Genomic DNA, 18,312 nt, shown 5'->3' on the forward strand with positions numbered 1-18,312 from the left:
CGTTCGAATCCTCATTTCCCTATTTCCTTCAAACCTAAACAAGTTACAGCAAATCTAGCTTTAATACCATGTAGAATATGAGCAATACAAAATCACATAACCTTGAAGAACACCTGCATGCAAGAACCTATCATAGAGAAATATAGAGAAAAAAGTCAAGGGTTTAGCTCTAACAAAATGCAAGATTATATTATCAAACTAAAATAATGAGTAAAATATACATTGGATCAATCCTTATAGAAGGAGATCGAAAATCTAAAAGGGAAACCCTAAGAGGTATAAGCATTTAATAATTAATATAATTATTAAATGACTAATAAAAATGCATGAAAGGGAAATTTTGAGAAGGAGTAAAGATAATTTGATCAATATAATTAAATAATACTTTACTCTAATTCTTACCTTCATATATTAGATCTTATTGCATTACCATTCCTTCTCTTAGGGAAAGGAGGAGCCAAACCCAAAATACTTCCATAGAGAGGAGTTCATGCATTATTACTTCCCTTTGTACTAATAGGTTCTCCCTATTGGAGGGATCTTTTTATTCTTCCTCCTAACATGAATTTGATGAGTTATCTATCCAACTTTATTTCTCACCATTTTGTATGTTACATTTTGGTGAGCCTAATATCTTACATCTCCATTTTACTTTTGGTGTTAGATTTGCTTTCTTAGCTAGATCAACTTTTTTCCATTGTATTAATATAGTTATTTATCTTTTTCATTACATTTGTATCGGTGTATTCATTGGTTCACATACATTTTGGTGAACCCATCTCTCTTACATTATATATCTTCTTGAATAGTAGTTAGATCATCCTTGTGTGGTCTTGTTTTACATGAATTATTTAAAATGATTAGTATACTTTTTGAATTTTGTTTTAGATCTCATTTTCTCATTTGTATGTACTTTTCCTTACATAAATCACATCATTTTATTAACTATATTTTCATTTTGATAAATACAACAAAAAAAAGCATTCTACATCTAGTTTATTCTTATATTGCATTGCATCTTATCTAAAATAATCCAAAAATAATAATGTTTATAATCAGTAAGAGGTTGAAGCCAAGATTAATTATTATTATGTGTTGTAATTTATTATTATTATTACTAACAAAGTTCAAGAAGACTCGAACCCTATACCTCCCATATAAGAAGCTCACAATTTATCATTGTGTTGTAAGTTCTTTCGTAAAAAAACAAAACTATTTCATTCATAGTCATTACATTTCATTTCAATGGAGTTCTTATCTTCATTTTCCTATTCAATTTCAAGTTTTCTTCACAATCTTTAAGATGTTCCATTTTATTCATCTGATAGCCCTAAATCTAGATTGGCTAGAAACTAAAGGGATTAAGTTGACCATTAGATGAAAATTCATATTGTTCCTAACCTCAATAATTCTACTATTTGGGAGGAGCCCTTGGATATGGATATTGATTACTCTCTCTCTCTCTCTCTCTCTCTCTCTCTCTCTCTCTCTCTCTCTCTCTCTCTCTCTTTATTCATCTGATAGCCCTAAATCTAGATTGGCTAGAAACTGAAGGGATTAAGTTGACCATTAGATGAAAATTCATATTGTTCCTAACCTCAATAATTCTACTATTTGGGAGGAGCCCTTGGATATGGATATTGATTACTCTCTCTCTCTCTCTCTCTCTCTCTCTCTCTCTCTCTCTCTCTCTCTCTCTCTCTCTCTCTCTCTCTCTCTCTCTCTCTCTCTCTCTCTCTCTCTCTCTCTCTCTCTCTCATGAAACTTTTTTATTCATGATTATTCCTCTTCTAATGTGTACCTTCTTGAATCCTTGGATAAGGACACAAATTATTAACTTCCTAATGATTCCACCTTTATATTATTAGATGATACCATGATTATTTTTCCCAATGCTCAACCACTTCCTATGGATTTAATAAGTGTTCCTTCTATAGATGATGTACTAATGAGTTATGTTTTCCTTCTCCTACGAGTAACTTAAAAATGGAGAATCACATCCTTCTTTCTTTTTCTTGTTCCTTCCAAGACACGTCTCAAATCAAATTAGGACTAGTTGAAAAAGATGATCATGTTTATTTTCTTTCTCCAACCATAATGTATGAGGCTCCTAATCACATTAACTCTATTCCATCTCCATTTCATATAGGTAATATATTAGCTCTTCAAGATGGGGAACCTTATATTTCATACCAACATTCTACAACAAGAACAAGATCCTTAAAAATCAAAAACTTTTATTTTGTGAGTGTATGGATATTGAATGTTTCTGCTAAAATCCCCTTCTACATAAAGACTTGTCTAATACATTCAATTTTTCCACTAAAAATCCAGGCTTCCAACCCTCTAAATAAAAAATAATCTTCCATTTTTATGTTTCATCAATTCATAGCTATATGACTAGTGAATGTTTCTATTGGCAATGTAAAAGCAAATAATTCATTGGTTATGGTATGCTTAAAATGAATTGTAATGATGAATATTATATTTTTCATGATCATTGTACTTTATTTTCTCCTCATCATGTGACATTGCTAGATTAGATTTTCCAATCTCATTGTCATCATTTGTGAGCAACACAATATACTTTTTACTTGTCTCCTCACTTGGGAGGGAAATTCCCTATTTCATTCTCCTATCTATATTGGTAGATTCACTTCATCCCTTTGTTTTCTTGTTGTATTTTCATAGGATGACATCATTTCTAGCATATATTTGGTGTGTTACATAAGGATTAATATCATGCATGTAATCCCTTGGGTGCTTAAACTAATCATCTTATCAAGGTCATAGGGGCTTATCTAGCTCTTCTTATTGCTAGAAATTTGAAGTATAAGAAGGTTTCGGTGGAGGGGGATTCCATGTATATTATCAATTATTGGGTGATAGTCCCCCCTTTTATTCTATATTTAATTTGATACCCTTTTCAAAATATATTATTAAAACCTTTGATAAGATCTTCATATCACATGGATATCATGAAAATTATACCACAGTGGATTGGCTAGAAAATGAAAGGATTAAAGCTAGCCCTCAAATGAAAAGTCGTAATGCTCCTAACCTTGTTAATTCTACCATTTGGGATGAGCACTTGGATAGGGATATTGATCTCTCTCTCTCTCTCTCTCTCTCTCTCTCTCTCTCTCTCTCTCTCTCTCTCTCTCTCTCTCTCTCTCTCTCTCATGAAAATTTTTTTGAGTCATGATTATTCCTCTCCTAATGTGTGCCTTCTTCCATCATTGGACTATTTTCCTACTTGGAATGAATCCTTGGGTAAGGATACAAATTATTTACTTCCTAATGAAGCCACCTTTATATAATTGGGTGATAAAATTATTATTTCTCCTAATCCTTGACCACTTCCTCTAGATATAGTAGATGTTCCTTATATAGATGAGTTCTTGATGAGTTATATTTTTCGTTCTCCTAAGAGTACCTTAAAAATGAGAATCGCATCCTTGATGCTTTTTCTTGTTCCTTTCAAGACACATCTCAAATAAAATCATAACTTGTTGAAAATATGAATATGTTGATTTTATTTCTTCAACCATAATGTATGAGGCACCTAATCACATTAGCTCTATTCCATATCCATATCATATAGATAATATATGAACTCTTCAAGATGATTGGGGAACCTTATATTTCACACTAATATTTTGTAACAAGATGAAGATCCTTAAAAATTAAAAACATTTATTTTGTGAGTGTATGGCTATTGAATATTTCTCCTTTAATCTCCTTCCACATAAAGACTCTTCTAATACAGTCAATATTTTCATTAAACATCCAAGCTTCCAACCCTCTAAACAAAAAAAATCTTCCATTTGTAGTTTCATCAAATTCATAGCTATATGACTAGTAAATGTTGCCATTTGGAATGTGAAATTAAATAATTCATTAGTTGTGATATGCTTCAAATGAATTGTATTGATGAATAGTGTATTTTTTATGGTAATTGTACTTAATTTTCTCCTCATCATGTGACATTGCTAGCTTAAATTATCTATGTTCATTGTCATCATTTGTGAGCAACACAATAGTCCTTTTACTTGTCTCCTCACTTGGGAGGAAAATGGCCCCATATCATTCTCCTATCTATGTTGCTAGATTCACTCCATCCCTTTGTTGTCTTATTGTATTTTTATAAGATGACATCATTTTTGGCATGTATTTCTCATGTTACATAAGGATTAATATCCCACATGTAATCCCTTGGGTACTCAAACTAATTACCTTATCGAGGCCATAGGGGCTTATCTAGCTCTTCTTCTTACTAGAAATTTGAAGTATAAGAAGGCTTGGGTGGAGGGAGATTCCATGTATGTTATCAATTGTTGGGTGATAGTCCTCCCTCTTATTCTATATTTAATTTGCTACCCCTTTCAAAAGATATTATTAAAACCTTTGATAAGATCTTCATATCTCATAGATATTATGAAACTAATACCACGATAGATTGGCTGGAAAATGAAGGCATTTAAGATGGCCATCAGATGAAAAGTCATAATGTTCCTAACCTTGATAATTATATTGAATGGGATGAGCACTTGAATAGGGATATTTATTACTCTATATCTCTCTCTCATGAAACTTTTTTGACTCATCATTATTTCTCTCCTAATGTGTGCCTTCTTCCATCCTTGGATGATTATCCTATTTGGGATGAATCCTTGGGTAACAACTAAAATTATTAACTTCCTAATGAATCTACCTTTATATAATTGGGTGATAACATGATTATTTCTCCTAATGCTTGACCACTTCCTATGGATTTAATAGAAGTTCCTTCTATAGAAGAGGTCTTGATGAGTTATTTTTTTCCTTCTCCTGAGAGTACCTTAAAAATGGAGAATCAGATGTTTGATGCTTTTTCTTGTTCCTTTTAAGACACATCTAAAATCAAATTAGGAATTTTTGAAAAAGATGATCATATTTATTTTCTTTCTCCAACCATAATGAACGAGGCTCTGAATCACATTAACTCCATTCCATCTCTATTTCATACAAGTAATGTATTGACTCTTCAAGATGATTGGGGAACCTTATATTTCACACCAACATTCTCTAACAAGAACAAGATCCTTAAAAATCAAAAACCTTTAATTTGTGCTTATATTGATATATAATCTTTCTCGTACAATCACCTTTCACATAAAGACTCTTCTAATACATTCAATATTTCCACTAAATATCTAGGCTTCCAACCCTCTAAAAAAAATATTCCATTTGTATGTTTCACCAAATTCATAGCTATATAACTAGTGAATGTTGTTATTTACAATGTAAAATTAAATAATTCATTTGTTATGGTATGATTCAAAAGAATTATAATCATGAATATCATATTTTTCATGATCATTATACTTAATTTTCTCCTCATCATATGAAATTCCTACCTCAAATTTTCTAAGCTCTCTGTCATAATTTGTGAGCAACAAAATAGTCTTTTTACTTGCCTCCTCACTTGGAAGGGCAATGGCCTATTGGAATTAACAATGGGAAAGTAAACTATTCCAAACTTTAACCATATAAAACATTCACCACACATCCATCTCACAATTTGCATGTAAATTGAAATAGCTAGCTACACATGTTCATCCATAGCATGAAATAAATTACACATAACATAGTAAATTTGTTACCCAGAAACCCTCCAATGAGAAGGTAAAACTGGAGTGGGGATGACACCCACAAATTTTCACTATTGTAGTTGTAAAGTGTATCTAATGAAGGTTTAATAAGTTTGATCATAAACTATGACCTACCTTGAAAGGTCTACCCTATTAAAGGCTTACAAAGACTATTAAATCTTACCCTATTAAAGGATTTCAACACCTTGCTAAAAGTGTTCCTTATTAGAGGACTTCAACTTACAATATAGTAAGCACCCTATTAAAGGATTTACAAAATCCTACTAGGACTACTCGGTTAAGACATTTTCATTGATTCCCCTATTAGAATGTTTTAGCCTTGATCCTTTAGTTAGTACCTCCCTACTAGATATTAGATCTCATGTTCCCTGATGTGTACTTGATCCTCCTGATTAGATATATCTATTTTGACCTTTAATTGTTCTTCTATGTTCTCTCTAACTGATTCTACAATTTATATGTCTCTCACAACCTCCTTAGTCACCATGAATGCTCTCTTTGTACTTAGCATCCACCCTTCTCTTCTCATCTACACATATAAACTCTTTAGGGTTTTCTCTTCTTAAGAAGACTTAGGTAAACTAGGGTTAGGTAGGAATCAACAATTGTGATTCACCCATTTTTCCACTTAGAACATTCCTTAATCTAATTGGTTAGATGTACTACATAGGGATTCGTAATATACACCTATATACATCTTCTAGAATCATAAAATAATTCTTAAGTCATCCTAAAAATGGTTTACATAGGAGTTTGTGCCATTACAAACAACTATGTCCAAAACTATTCACTCAGCACTTGAAGCCTCTGATGCTCAGCATCCACTACATCTTCAATGTTGTAACTCATCTCTTAAATGACTCAGCATACTCCATTTACTTGGATCATGAGTAATTCAACACTAGCTGTCTACTTAGTACATACTAGTCTCGGCACTAACTGTGTATATTACTTAGCATGTATTGTCTGGCAACTAATGCTTGGCATGCTTTGATCACTTAGCTCGCATTGATCACTCAGCTTGCACTATGAATATGACTATGTGTTTTGTCACTCATTTTTGAAAACCAATCTAAGATTAACAATCTCCCCTTTTGACATGAGTGGAAAAAATACATTGTCATGCATATACATCTTAACTATGAGCATAACTCGGACAATAAATACACTTACTTGATTCCCATACAAAATTTCCAAAACTTCAAAATTTTGCAAAACTGATGACTTGAATAGTCATACCTCTTCAAAATTCCATAACTCCCCCTAAGTTAAGTATCCCTTTCTATATCTAATTTTTTATAAAATCCTTCTGAGTAAAGATGTTGTACTACTGTTGTCCCTTGTTTCTGTATCAAAATTGTATTCCCTTTACTTTCTCATTCCCCCTTTTTTGACTCCTATGTCATTTGGGTGGTACATTAATAGTGTGTTTGTCCATAAATTTTTAATGGACCTCCATGATGATCTTTAATGTTGCATCCCAATTGTTATGCGCTACCTCTAGATATTGATATTGGATGTCTTGCTTGATAACAAGGTTAACTAGGCCATCATGAGTGGAAAGATGAGAATCTTTCTTCATCAAAATTTTTAGCAAACGCTAGTTCCTTGTGCAACACTTCCATGTTTGGGGTCAACATGGCTTGGATGTTGATCAAGGTAGCATGAATGTTAGCACCTTGTTCTTGTAGTGTTTCTAGCTAACCTTGAGTAGAGAGTAATCTCTAAAAATGAGTCTGGCTTTGACTAGGAAATAGTTTTAATGTTGTACCTGTGGATTGTAGATCTCCTTACAGGTAGTCAATAGCCCTCTATACTTCTTGTGTGAATAAATTTATAGCACAAAGCTTTGTGTATATAGAAAAGATATTCTCCAACACCTTTTTCAAATCTTCCATCTTGGTTGCTAGCTCAACATGTTGTAGTGCAATGACACTAGATATCTATTCAAGTACTTTTGTCTCAAACTTTTTTTCTAACCACTCTAATAGTTTAGTATTTGAGTCTAGGTTATTATCATTTATCTTGTCAACAATTTTTACCATTTTCTCAAGAATAGGTTTTTCCTCATTAGGGGCTAGAAGGCTAAAAGCATCGAGAAATATGTCTTTGATGTCATGAAGAACTTGCTTCTGCTTGTGCTCTCCTCTTAGAAACTCTTGGTGTTTCCTTCTATGCAAAACTTTCTATAGAATGCTCATTTTCTCAATGGTGATTGTTGTAAGATCAAACATGGGTAGTTCAATCACCTCATCAAGACTCACATATCCATAAGATATGTCTTTTGATATGCTAGATGTCTCTGCACTTGACTTGGATATCTATAATGATGTGGATTGAGTGCTTAGCCTCTGAAGAACTTGACTACTGGCAAGAGTACCAAAAATCAGTAAGGTAACTAGAGTCTAGATGGCAATTTGTTCCTCTAAATTAGTAGTCACCTTCAATTCTTTAGGCTTGTCAATCTAACTATCCTCTTTGTTCTCTTCACCTTGTGTCTATGGTTTAGGTAAAGGACTTCCTTCCTAACCTAATTTGGTTTCTATTCCATCTTCCTCAACTATTATTAAGGCTTTCTTATGAGAAATGAATGGAACAAGAGGTAATGCAACTAGTATTATAACAACATCTTGTTGTTCAGTGCTTGCACTATGTTACTTTGTAACTTTTACCTCTGGGGACATATTAGATGTGTCAATTTGCTTCTCCCCTATTCTGCCATATCTACCTTTTCAATTTCATTAGTTCTCACCAATACAAGATTTGTGCATAATTGTGCTACCATGTTGGAACTCTTTGATATCTTCTTTAAATCATCCTCAGTCAAAGGATTAATAATCTGAGAAGAATTGTCAGGACCATCCTTGATTTGTATTGAGTTCTGCTCACTCACTTGGTCTACATGTGGAGGAATGGTACTCGGCACTTGTACCTCAAGTACACTATTCATCTTGTTGCTTCTCCTCAATTGTGGCCTCTTCTCCTACTGTTTCCTTAGTTCCTTCCACATGACCATCCTTGACTACCTCATCTTTTGTAGTCTTTTTTGCTTTTTCTGTTGTCTCTTTCTCACCTTGCTTAGGGTCTTGCAATGCTTACTCACCTTTCTCTATTATAGAAGGAATGGGTAACATGTAAATAAATCTCCATATTGCTTTACTCTTAGTTATGACATCCTCCATATTCTTCTTCAATATACTAAATGCTTTGTATTTTGGAGTAAATTTACCCTTGTGCAACTCCATAGCCTCATCTATTATTATCTTTGGTGATTTAGGCACGACTTGGGCTAAAGTGGTTTTCCTGATCTGTCTTTCTATTTGTAGGTTGTATTGTCATTTCTACTCAACTTGGTCATAAAGACTCTCGGGTAATGAGCTAGCAATCTCTATAGGAGTTTATTTGAATGTAGCAAAATCATCACATATATGGCTTCTATAGTATTTTGTTCAAATTTTTCTATCTTATAAAAATCTATGTGCGTAAAACTAGACAAATCTACATTTGATTTTATATTGTCACACAAATTATCTAAATCAAAGGAGGGACTATGGCTTACCACCTAGAATTGACTCATGTCATTAGATTCTGTCATCTCCTCATCTAACTCAGCTGGAGCTACATATTTTTTCCTTTCATATGTCTTCTTAACTGGTTGGCTTGACTCTACTGAAGCAATAGTCCTCTTACCTTTAGGTTTCTAAACAACCTTGACTTATTTAGTGATTTCCCTTGTGCTAGCCCTAGTAATAGGAGTTGTTAGCTTCTGTTGTGACAGCTTCACAATCTTCTTCTTGAGTTTCTCAACTATAGGCTCCTTAACCTTTCTTTTCTTTTCAAAAGCCTTGGGTGCTTCCTCAACTTCTTCTCCCTTGAGACCTTCTTCATGAGCTCCCTCATCTTCTCCTTGTCCTTGAGTAATTTCCATAGGGGCTTCGACTTGTTCTTCCCCTTCATCTTCTTCCTCTTCTTCTTCTTCTTCTCCTTCTTCTCCAAATCTCTATTTTAGCTTCTTCACAAGTTTATTCTTCTTTCTTACCATATAAGTTGTCTTCAAGTTAATTGTAATTTTGGACTTGGCTTCCTCATAGTTTCAAAATGTGGTGGTAATTTTATCTATTTCCTCTACTAGAAAAGTTGTAATAGTTGCAAATGCCTCATCAATATTTATCTTATATGGCAAGGGCTTAAGCCATCTGACCCTAGGTAGGACTTCCTGCACATATGTATAATAAGTATTAACTAGCAAGCAAAAATCATCATAATGTTTCTCAACTAGTGACACTAGAATCCTTAGTCTCTTCTTCATAGACTTCTTAAAATCTTCAAAATAACTTATCACTCACTGACTCAAAGTTGTCTCCAAGTTGCTCTATGAATTCTCCAATCTGAGTTCTATAATAGACCTATTGGTCTTCCAAGAAACTTTACCAAGTAAAGAAAATGTGTTATACACATAAAAGAATATACAAAATAATAAAGAGAAAAATTTGCAATATGCACTCTTAGTTTTCCTCATGGCGTACAAGTTTTTCAAATAGTTGCTAACGTTGTAACACGATAAGGTCATAGGTGTGGTCTCTCTTTACTATTGTGTATCCCAAATATACAGCCATGCAAGACACACTATTCAATCTACTAGATTGAAAGAACTTGTGAGCTATCACTCTCACAACAAAAGTAATTAGGGGGTCTAAGATAGAATCTATAGACATTCCCCTATTATTCCATATTAAACCTTTGTTCTTCCTAATTGTCTCTTTTGAATCACTTTGCATGCTTTTGGGTCAGTCTAGGGTAGGATACCCTGACACTTGGCTAATGATCTTTTTTGTGATCTTAATGGGTCCACTTTCTAGCCAAATGAAGTTGTCATGTATTCTATTGAGAACAATCTTGATCCATTCAGTCTTGAATACAATAGGGAAATCTAGGGCATGGGTCAACCCTTTCCTTTCTATGATTTTATTCTCTTCCCTTAAAAATCCATCATCACAAAGTTGGATATGCAATTATCTAATCTCCATGTCACTTATACTTCCAACTTTGCATGTATAACAACACCTAACATCTTGAATCATCAAGACTTTTGTTGGTATCATTGATAGTGCACCAGATGGGTCTCCTTTGTATGCAGTTTTAGGTATTGCCCAAAAAGGTTGTTGTCTAACCTCATTACTAATTAATTGCACATTCAACACTTCCTTTCCCTCTTTCCTAACATTTTTATAAGAGCTTGTTTCCATATTTTATATCTAGGGTTTACGAAAACTCAAACAATGAAACTCAACACCAATAAAATACCTTTCATATTTGATGAATATCTTGAGTTGCAGTTGAAATTGATTGGAAAATGCAAGAATCTCCTATCGCAATCCACCTTCATGCTCTTTGTGCTCTCTTCATTCTTGATTGAATGAAAATGATTCAAGAATGCTTAATGCTTACATAGTTATAAGCTCAGTTAATATAGGGTTTCCAACTCACTTAGCTTACACATGAATTACACTTTTCTCGGTTCACATAGCATGCTCGACCAATACTACAATAATCTCATAGCTCGACATCAACTAAAATTCCATTCACACTCAATAGTAATTGTGAAATTTTTCATGCTCTACAACAACATAAAAACTAACAAAACTAAAGATTTCTTTCAGGTTCTAACTATTCCATTACATCTTAATTCATTCATATATAATATTTTCAGAACTTCAATTCTTAGAACTGATGTAAAATATATCATTGAGATATCAATTCCATTCATACCTTTTGATTGCCTAGTTGGGGGTGATGTGATCACCTAATCTATTGGATGAAGTGACCTCATCTGAACTTGATGTGCTGCCATCTTCCTTTTTCTTCCATATCTTGTTTATATGCACTTTGACTTTCTCAACATCAACCTTCTCTTTTTCTTTATTGAATTCACTACTTGGTGCCTTTGACCCTATTGGACAGTTTTTGCTAATATGACCAATCTTCAAAAAACTAAAGCATGTAGTTTGACTCAACCATCTACTATAGTCATTTCTAAATTGTGTTCTAATGCAATTCTCAACAACATGTCCATACTCTTGACAATAGTGACAACTGTACCTTGTATTATATTTCCAATTGTAGGATTTTCCATTGTGTTGTACCTTTGTTTTCTTGTTTGATGTCCACTTGGCATTAGATCTACATTCATATGCTTTATGTCCATACTTATGACAACTGCAGCAATATCCTTCAAATCTTTGTGTGCTTAAGGTCTTGATCCTACATTCATGTGCCTAGTGTCCTTGCTTGTTGCACTTATGACAGTAGCCCTTGAATTTTTTCTTAGGGATCTGATTTGCATTGTTGCGCCTGCAAATATTTGTTGTGTGACCTAATGTTTCACAATTATGACACGTGGGTTTGTAGTTATTATCTTTGTTGTTTCTTTGTTCACCACTTTTGGATGATTCTCCTTCCTTAATACTAGTGTATCCCAATCCAATAGTATCATTGTTAGATCTAGGAGTTCTCATCAATTTCTCAAAGTATTTGATGGCTTCACTGGGTTTGTTGAAACTTTCAGCAAATTATTTTTCTCTTCTTAATTTATTTCTAAGTTGTTCATTCTATAATTTCAAGGTTGTGATCTCAATATCATTTCCATTCAATTCATGATTTTCAATCATTGATTAATTCATTATATGCAGTTGCATGTTAGCAATCTTTTGCACTTCTGATGTCTTCTCTTCCAATCTTTTTGTTAGTGTTCTTTTGTCATCTTCAAACATGACTTTTTCTTCCTTAGCTTTCTTTTTCTGCCTGGTCACCTCACATAGCAATATTGATTAAACTTCTTATTCTATCTTAAGGTTCCTAACCTCTTCAGTTAGAGCACCATTCTTTTCCATTAGATTTGAAACTTTTGCATCAAATTCACTTGAGTTTCCATCTACAAATAATTTAGTAGTATCTTCCTTTGGGTAATGTGTGTCATTTTCCTCAATAGCTATCTCTTTCTTTCTCTTTAATGAGTGCTTCAACTCATCTCTTTCTTTATTAAGTTGGTGTAGGGAAAGCTAGATTTCAATCTTATGGTTCTCAATAGTCTTTCCCAACTTGTAGACTTCCATCTTAAAGATATTTTATCAAAGCTGCAAAGCATTCCTTTCTAGAGAACAAGGCTTTGATACCAATTGTTGGTGTTGGAATTACAAGTGAAAAGAGTTAACTTTTGGGAGGGGGGTGAATCAGTAGTTTAAACTTGGCCCCATAAAAATTTCACCATTCATTCATCATATGCATTCAATATGTAAACTAAAATAACATGTAAATCATATGCATCTAAATCATATAAACATGTAAGCAATCACACACATAACACCATATATGATTACCCAGAAACCCTTCAAGTGAGAAGGTAAAACTAGGGTGGGGATGACACCCACAAATCTTCACTACTACAATAATAAAGTGTATATAATGAAGGTTATAATGATTTGACCATGAATCATGGTCTACCCTATGAAAGGTCTACCCTATTAAAGGCTTATAAAGACTATTAGGTCTCACCTTATTAAAGGATTTCAACACCCTGTTAGAAGTGTGCCTTGTTAGAGGACTTCAACGTACAACTAAGTAAGCACCCTATTAAAGGATTTCATACAGCCTGTTAGGACTACTCTGTTAAGAGATTTAACTGAAATCACCTATTAAAATGTCTCAGTATAGATCATACAATTGGCACTTGCTTTCCTAATAATAGATCACTTCTAAACACTTTATTGTTTTGATCCTTCTTCATCAAATGTCACAATGTTGTATCCTTCTATCCATCCTCTATTCTTCTCTAGCTAATTCTACAATTCACTCTTAATTCTAAGTCACCTTGAGTGCTCTTTATTCAAACTATCTTGTTCACTCCTCTAATTTGATCGCTCACCCATAAAGAATTTAGGGCTTTTTCCTCCTTAAGAATACTTAGGTGGCTTAGGGTTAGGTATGAATCTATGGATATGATTCATCCATATTGCCACTTAAACCTTCCCATTTTTTGATTGGTTGCATGCAATTGCATAGGGAATCCAAATATAGATTCATCCTTATCTCCAAAAGATCGTAATCTATCCTTAATTCATCTCAAAAATAGTTTACATAGTTGTTTGTGTCATTACAAACAAATATGTCAAAACTATGTCACTCGACATATGAAGTCTCTGATGCTCGACATGCACTGTTCTATATACTATGACTTGATGCCTACATTACTTGACATCCATTATTTACTTGGCTCCTAAATCACTCAGCATGGTCCATCTACTTAGCTCCTAAGTGACTTGGCACATGAGTGACTCAACACTCATTGCAACTTGACATGGTCGCATATTTACATGTTGTGCTCGGTATGTATTACTAGTTCAACATGAACTGAGTAAATGGCTTAAGTGTGTTGACACTCACTTGTTAAAACCAATCTAAGATCAAAAATCTCCCCCTTTGACATGAGTGTCAAAAACACTTGAATATACATAATCAACCTTAATGCCTTGAGCATAACATATCCATGACTCGACATGTATACAAAATTTTTAAATTTCAAAACTTTACACTAACTTGTATACCTCAAAATTGATAACTCCTCCTGAGTTAATGTGTCTCCCTTGTATCCAAAATCTATGCTCCCTTTGAGAAAATGTGTTTCTATTGATACTCTTTGACTTCAATATGCTGCATTACTAATACTCTTTCATCTGATATGCTCTCTCTTAGTTGATATTTGTCTCTATTTGCTCGATTTCTCTTAAAAATATATATCACCTCAATGATATAACTCTGCTACTATGCTCCCCCTTTGTTATTTCTCTCCCTTTTCTTCATACTCCCCCAAATATATTTCTTAAAAATATGTTTCTCATATTATATTTTCCCCTTATATCTTTAAAATCTCCCCCTTTATTATATCTCCCCCTTTTTGATACTTATGTCAAATGGGTTATACACCTATGGTGTATTTGTCCAAAATGATTTGTGGATATCCATTAGTATCCTTAGAGTTGCATCCTAGTTATCATGTGCAACATCCAATGACTTAATTTGGATTGCAAGCTCGGCGGCAAGGTGCACTAGACCATCTAGAGTAGAAAGATTGAGGTCTTTCTTTAGTAAAGTCTCGACATAGCCTAGCTCCTTGTTCATTATCCCCATATGAGGGGTAAGGGTAGCATGAATACTTGTCAGTTTGGCTCTAATATTAGCCTCATCTATTGTTAATACAACTAACTGACTCTATGTCTAAAGAAATGTTCTAAAATGCTTCTCACTCTGAGCTAGATTTGATGGTAGTCTTGTACCTAATATAGATATTTGACTTTCTAGACTTAGAATGTGACTTCAGGTCTCTTGAGTTGAGAGTGTAGGATTGCATAGTTTTGTATATAGTGAGAATATATTCTCAAGTACCTTCTCCACATTCTCAACTTTTGTTGCCAAAGCAACTTGTTATAGTGCTATCTCACTGGATATTTTCTCATTTACCTTTCCTTAAAATTCTTCTTAGACCATTCTAAAAGTTTTGCATTTGCATCATAGGTCTTCATTTGTGACCATTTCCACTGTATCAGTTAGTTGTTCTATAAGGGGCTTGGTCTCTTTAGGAGTTGGAAGGCTAAATGCATCTAAAAATATGTCCTTTATATCTTGGAGTGCTTGCTTCTACCTATGTTCTCTCCTAAGCATTTCTTGATGCTTTTTCCTCTCTAAGGCTTGTTGTAAAATCCCTATTTGCTCCAATGTCATAGTGTCATAGCCATATTTTAGAATCACAATTTCTTCATCAACGCTTATGTATCCATAGTGAATTACCTTATCAACCTTTGATGAACTGGGGCTTGGTACTAAAATTTGCAATGGAATGGCTTCTGTTCTTGGCTTCTAAAGAGCTTGTGTAGAAGGAGTGGCAGATGTTGGTAAGGCTACCAGTGCTTAGATGGATTCTTGTTCCTTCACCTTAGGTGTTAACTTATTCTCTTCAGGCTTGCCCTAGTCTATCATTATGACTTGAATAGCGCCTTGTTCCTGTGCTTTAGGTATAGATGAATCCATCTATCCTAGTTTATGTTGTCATGTAATATCTTTCTCTTCTACTTGTTTCTTTGCAATAGTATCAACTTTAACACTTGCATCAACCTTAGTAGATATATCTACCATTGTTTCAACCAAATATTATACATTAGTAACTAAAGGGATGATAGAAGGTGGTTCTTGTGGATTCACCTTTTCCCTTATGACCTCAGTTACTACCTTTTGAAATTCTTCTACACTAACCAAAACTGGATTTTCACAAAGTTTAGCTTGGAGTGTAGATTGGTCTAGAATCTTCTTCAAGTCTTCTGTAGTAAGTGGACTAATTTTCTAAGTGGAAGCATTAGAAACATCATTAAAAATTATGGTTTTAGTGTTCTTGGTTGTGTCATGGGGAGGATTGATACTCAGCACTTGTGTGTCCTACACACTCTTCATCTTGTTGTTGCTCAATTGTTTCCTTGTCATCATTTTTCTTTTATGTTTCTTCCCTAACTATATTATCTTCCTTATCATCTTCCTTGTCATCATTTTTGTCATCATCCTTATCATCATCTTTACCCTTTGAAGGGTCAACTTGTCCTTGCTTCATAGTGGTCAACCCATAAATAAGTTTCCATATTTGAGTTGATTTCTTGACCACATCTTCAATGTTATTTTGAAGAATGTTGAAGGCTCTATATTTAGGTGTGAACCTAACTGCATATCTCTTGACAGCCTTAGCAATTTTTCCCTTTGTCAACTTTGGCATCACTTGAGCTAATGTTGTTTCCCTAATCTATTTTTCAAAATTTAGACAATAATGTCATTTTTGCTCAACAATATCATATAAACATTTTGGTATTGAGTTGGAAAATTCTAGTGGAGTGTTCTTAAACTTTGACATCATGGCATATAATGCCTCTTTCACTTGGTTTTTCTCTTCTTTTCCCAATTTATCAAAATCAATATGTTTCAAACCAGATAAATTTGCATTGCTTTTACTATTTTCACATAAGTTTTCAAGATCAAATAAAGGATTGTGACTTACCACTTTAAATTAGTTATTTCCATCTGATTCTATCCTTTCTTCATCAGAATCTAGTTGTGCCACATATTTTATTCTCTATCTTTTCTACTTTAGGCCACCTTCTCTATTTGCTTGGTCTTTTCTTTAGCCTTTTGGGTAGTTGCACGTGTGCTGGCTCTAGTGGTAGGAGCAATGGGCTTGGCTAGGCTAGGTTTGACAATCCTCTTTGCCCTTGCCACTGGCTATGCCTTAGCCTTCCTCTTCTTTGGCTCGACAAGAGTATGTGCTTCCTCTACTTCTTCTCCCTTGGCACCTTTAGTTTCCTCCTCTTCCTTTTCCTCTCCCATGCCTTGGGTCAATGCAAGAGGTGCTTGAGTTTGTGTTTTTTCTTCCTCTTCATACTCTTCTTCTTCTTCTTCTTCTTCTTCTTCTTCCTCCTCCTTGACACCTTCTCCAAATTTGGCTTTTAGTTTCTTCACTATCTTATCTTTCTTATTAATGGTTGATGCAATTTTCAACTCCATGGTAATCTTTAATTTTACCATCTCATAGTTGCTAAATATCTTTGCACTTTTATCTATTTCCTCTGCTAGTAGTGCAGTGATGGTTGTTGGGGCTTCATCAACATTAATTTCATATCCAAATGGTCTTAACTATCTTACCCTTGGTGTGGTAGCTTGCACAAAAGTGTAATCAGCATCAATAAGAAAACATATGTCATTATAGTTTTTTTCAACCAAAGAAACAAGCATCCTCATTCTTTCCTTGATTGATTTCTTGAAATCTTCAAAGTAGCTAGTCATCAAGGTTTCAAAGTTTTCTCTCATCTACTCAATGAACTCATTTATCTGGACTACAATTGATCTATTTTTTTCCACCCTACAGTACCAAAAGAGGGGGAATGTATTATGTACATAAAAGAATATACAAACTAGTATTGAACCAAACTTGCATTGTGCAGTCTTGGTTTTTTGATAGCTCCAAGATTCTCCATCAGTTTTTGTAATTGTAGCTTTGCCAGATTATATGTATGATCTTTCTTTACAATCTTGTAGCCAACATCCATAGTTGTATAGGGTATAATATTCAATCTACTAGATTGATAGAATTTATGTGAGATTACCCTTACAACAAAGTTCAACAATGGATCAGCAATAGTATCTATTGTCATGCCTCTCTTATTCCATTTTGCTCTAGTTTTCTTCTCAATTACTTCCTTGGAATCACTTTTAATTGTCTTTGGCCGATCTAGGGTTGGGTAGCTAGTAACCCTATGAATTATTCTCTTGTTAATCTTGATAGGTCCTCCCTCTAGCCATAAAGAACCATCATGAAATTGACTTAGCACAATTCGTATCCACTCAGTTTTAAACACATTAGGAAAATCTAGGGCTTGTGTTAAATCCTTTTTCTCAACAATTTTGTATTCCTCTTTCAAAAAACCATTTTCACACAATCTATTATATGCATCTCTTATATCCATGTCTCCTATACTTCCTATCTTGCAATTATAGCACTTCCTCACATCTTGCACCATAATTACGTTTGAAGGGATCATTGACAATGTGCCAAAAGGATCTTGTTTATGGG

The sequence above is a fragment of the Cupressus sempervirens genome, chromosome 1 (genome assembly GCF_028749045.1).
Source record: "Cupressus sempervirens isolate cs-2001-9-10 chromosome 1, ASM2874904v1, whole genome shotgun sequence".
Taxonomy (NCBI): Eukaryota; Viridiplantae; Streptophyta; class Pinopsida; order Cupressales; family Cupressaceae; genus Cupressus; species Cupressus sempervirens.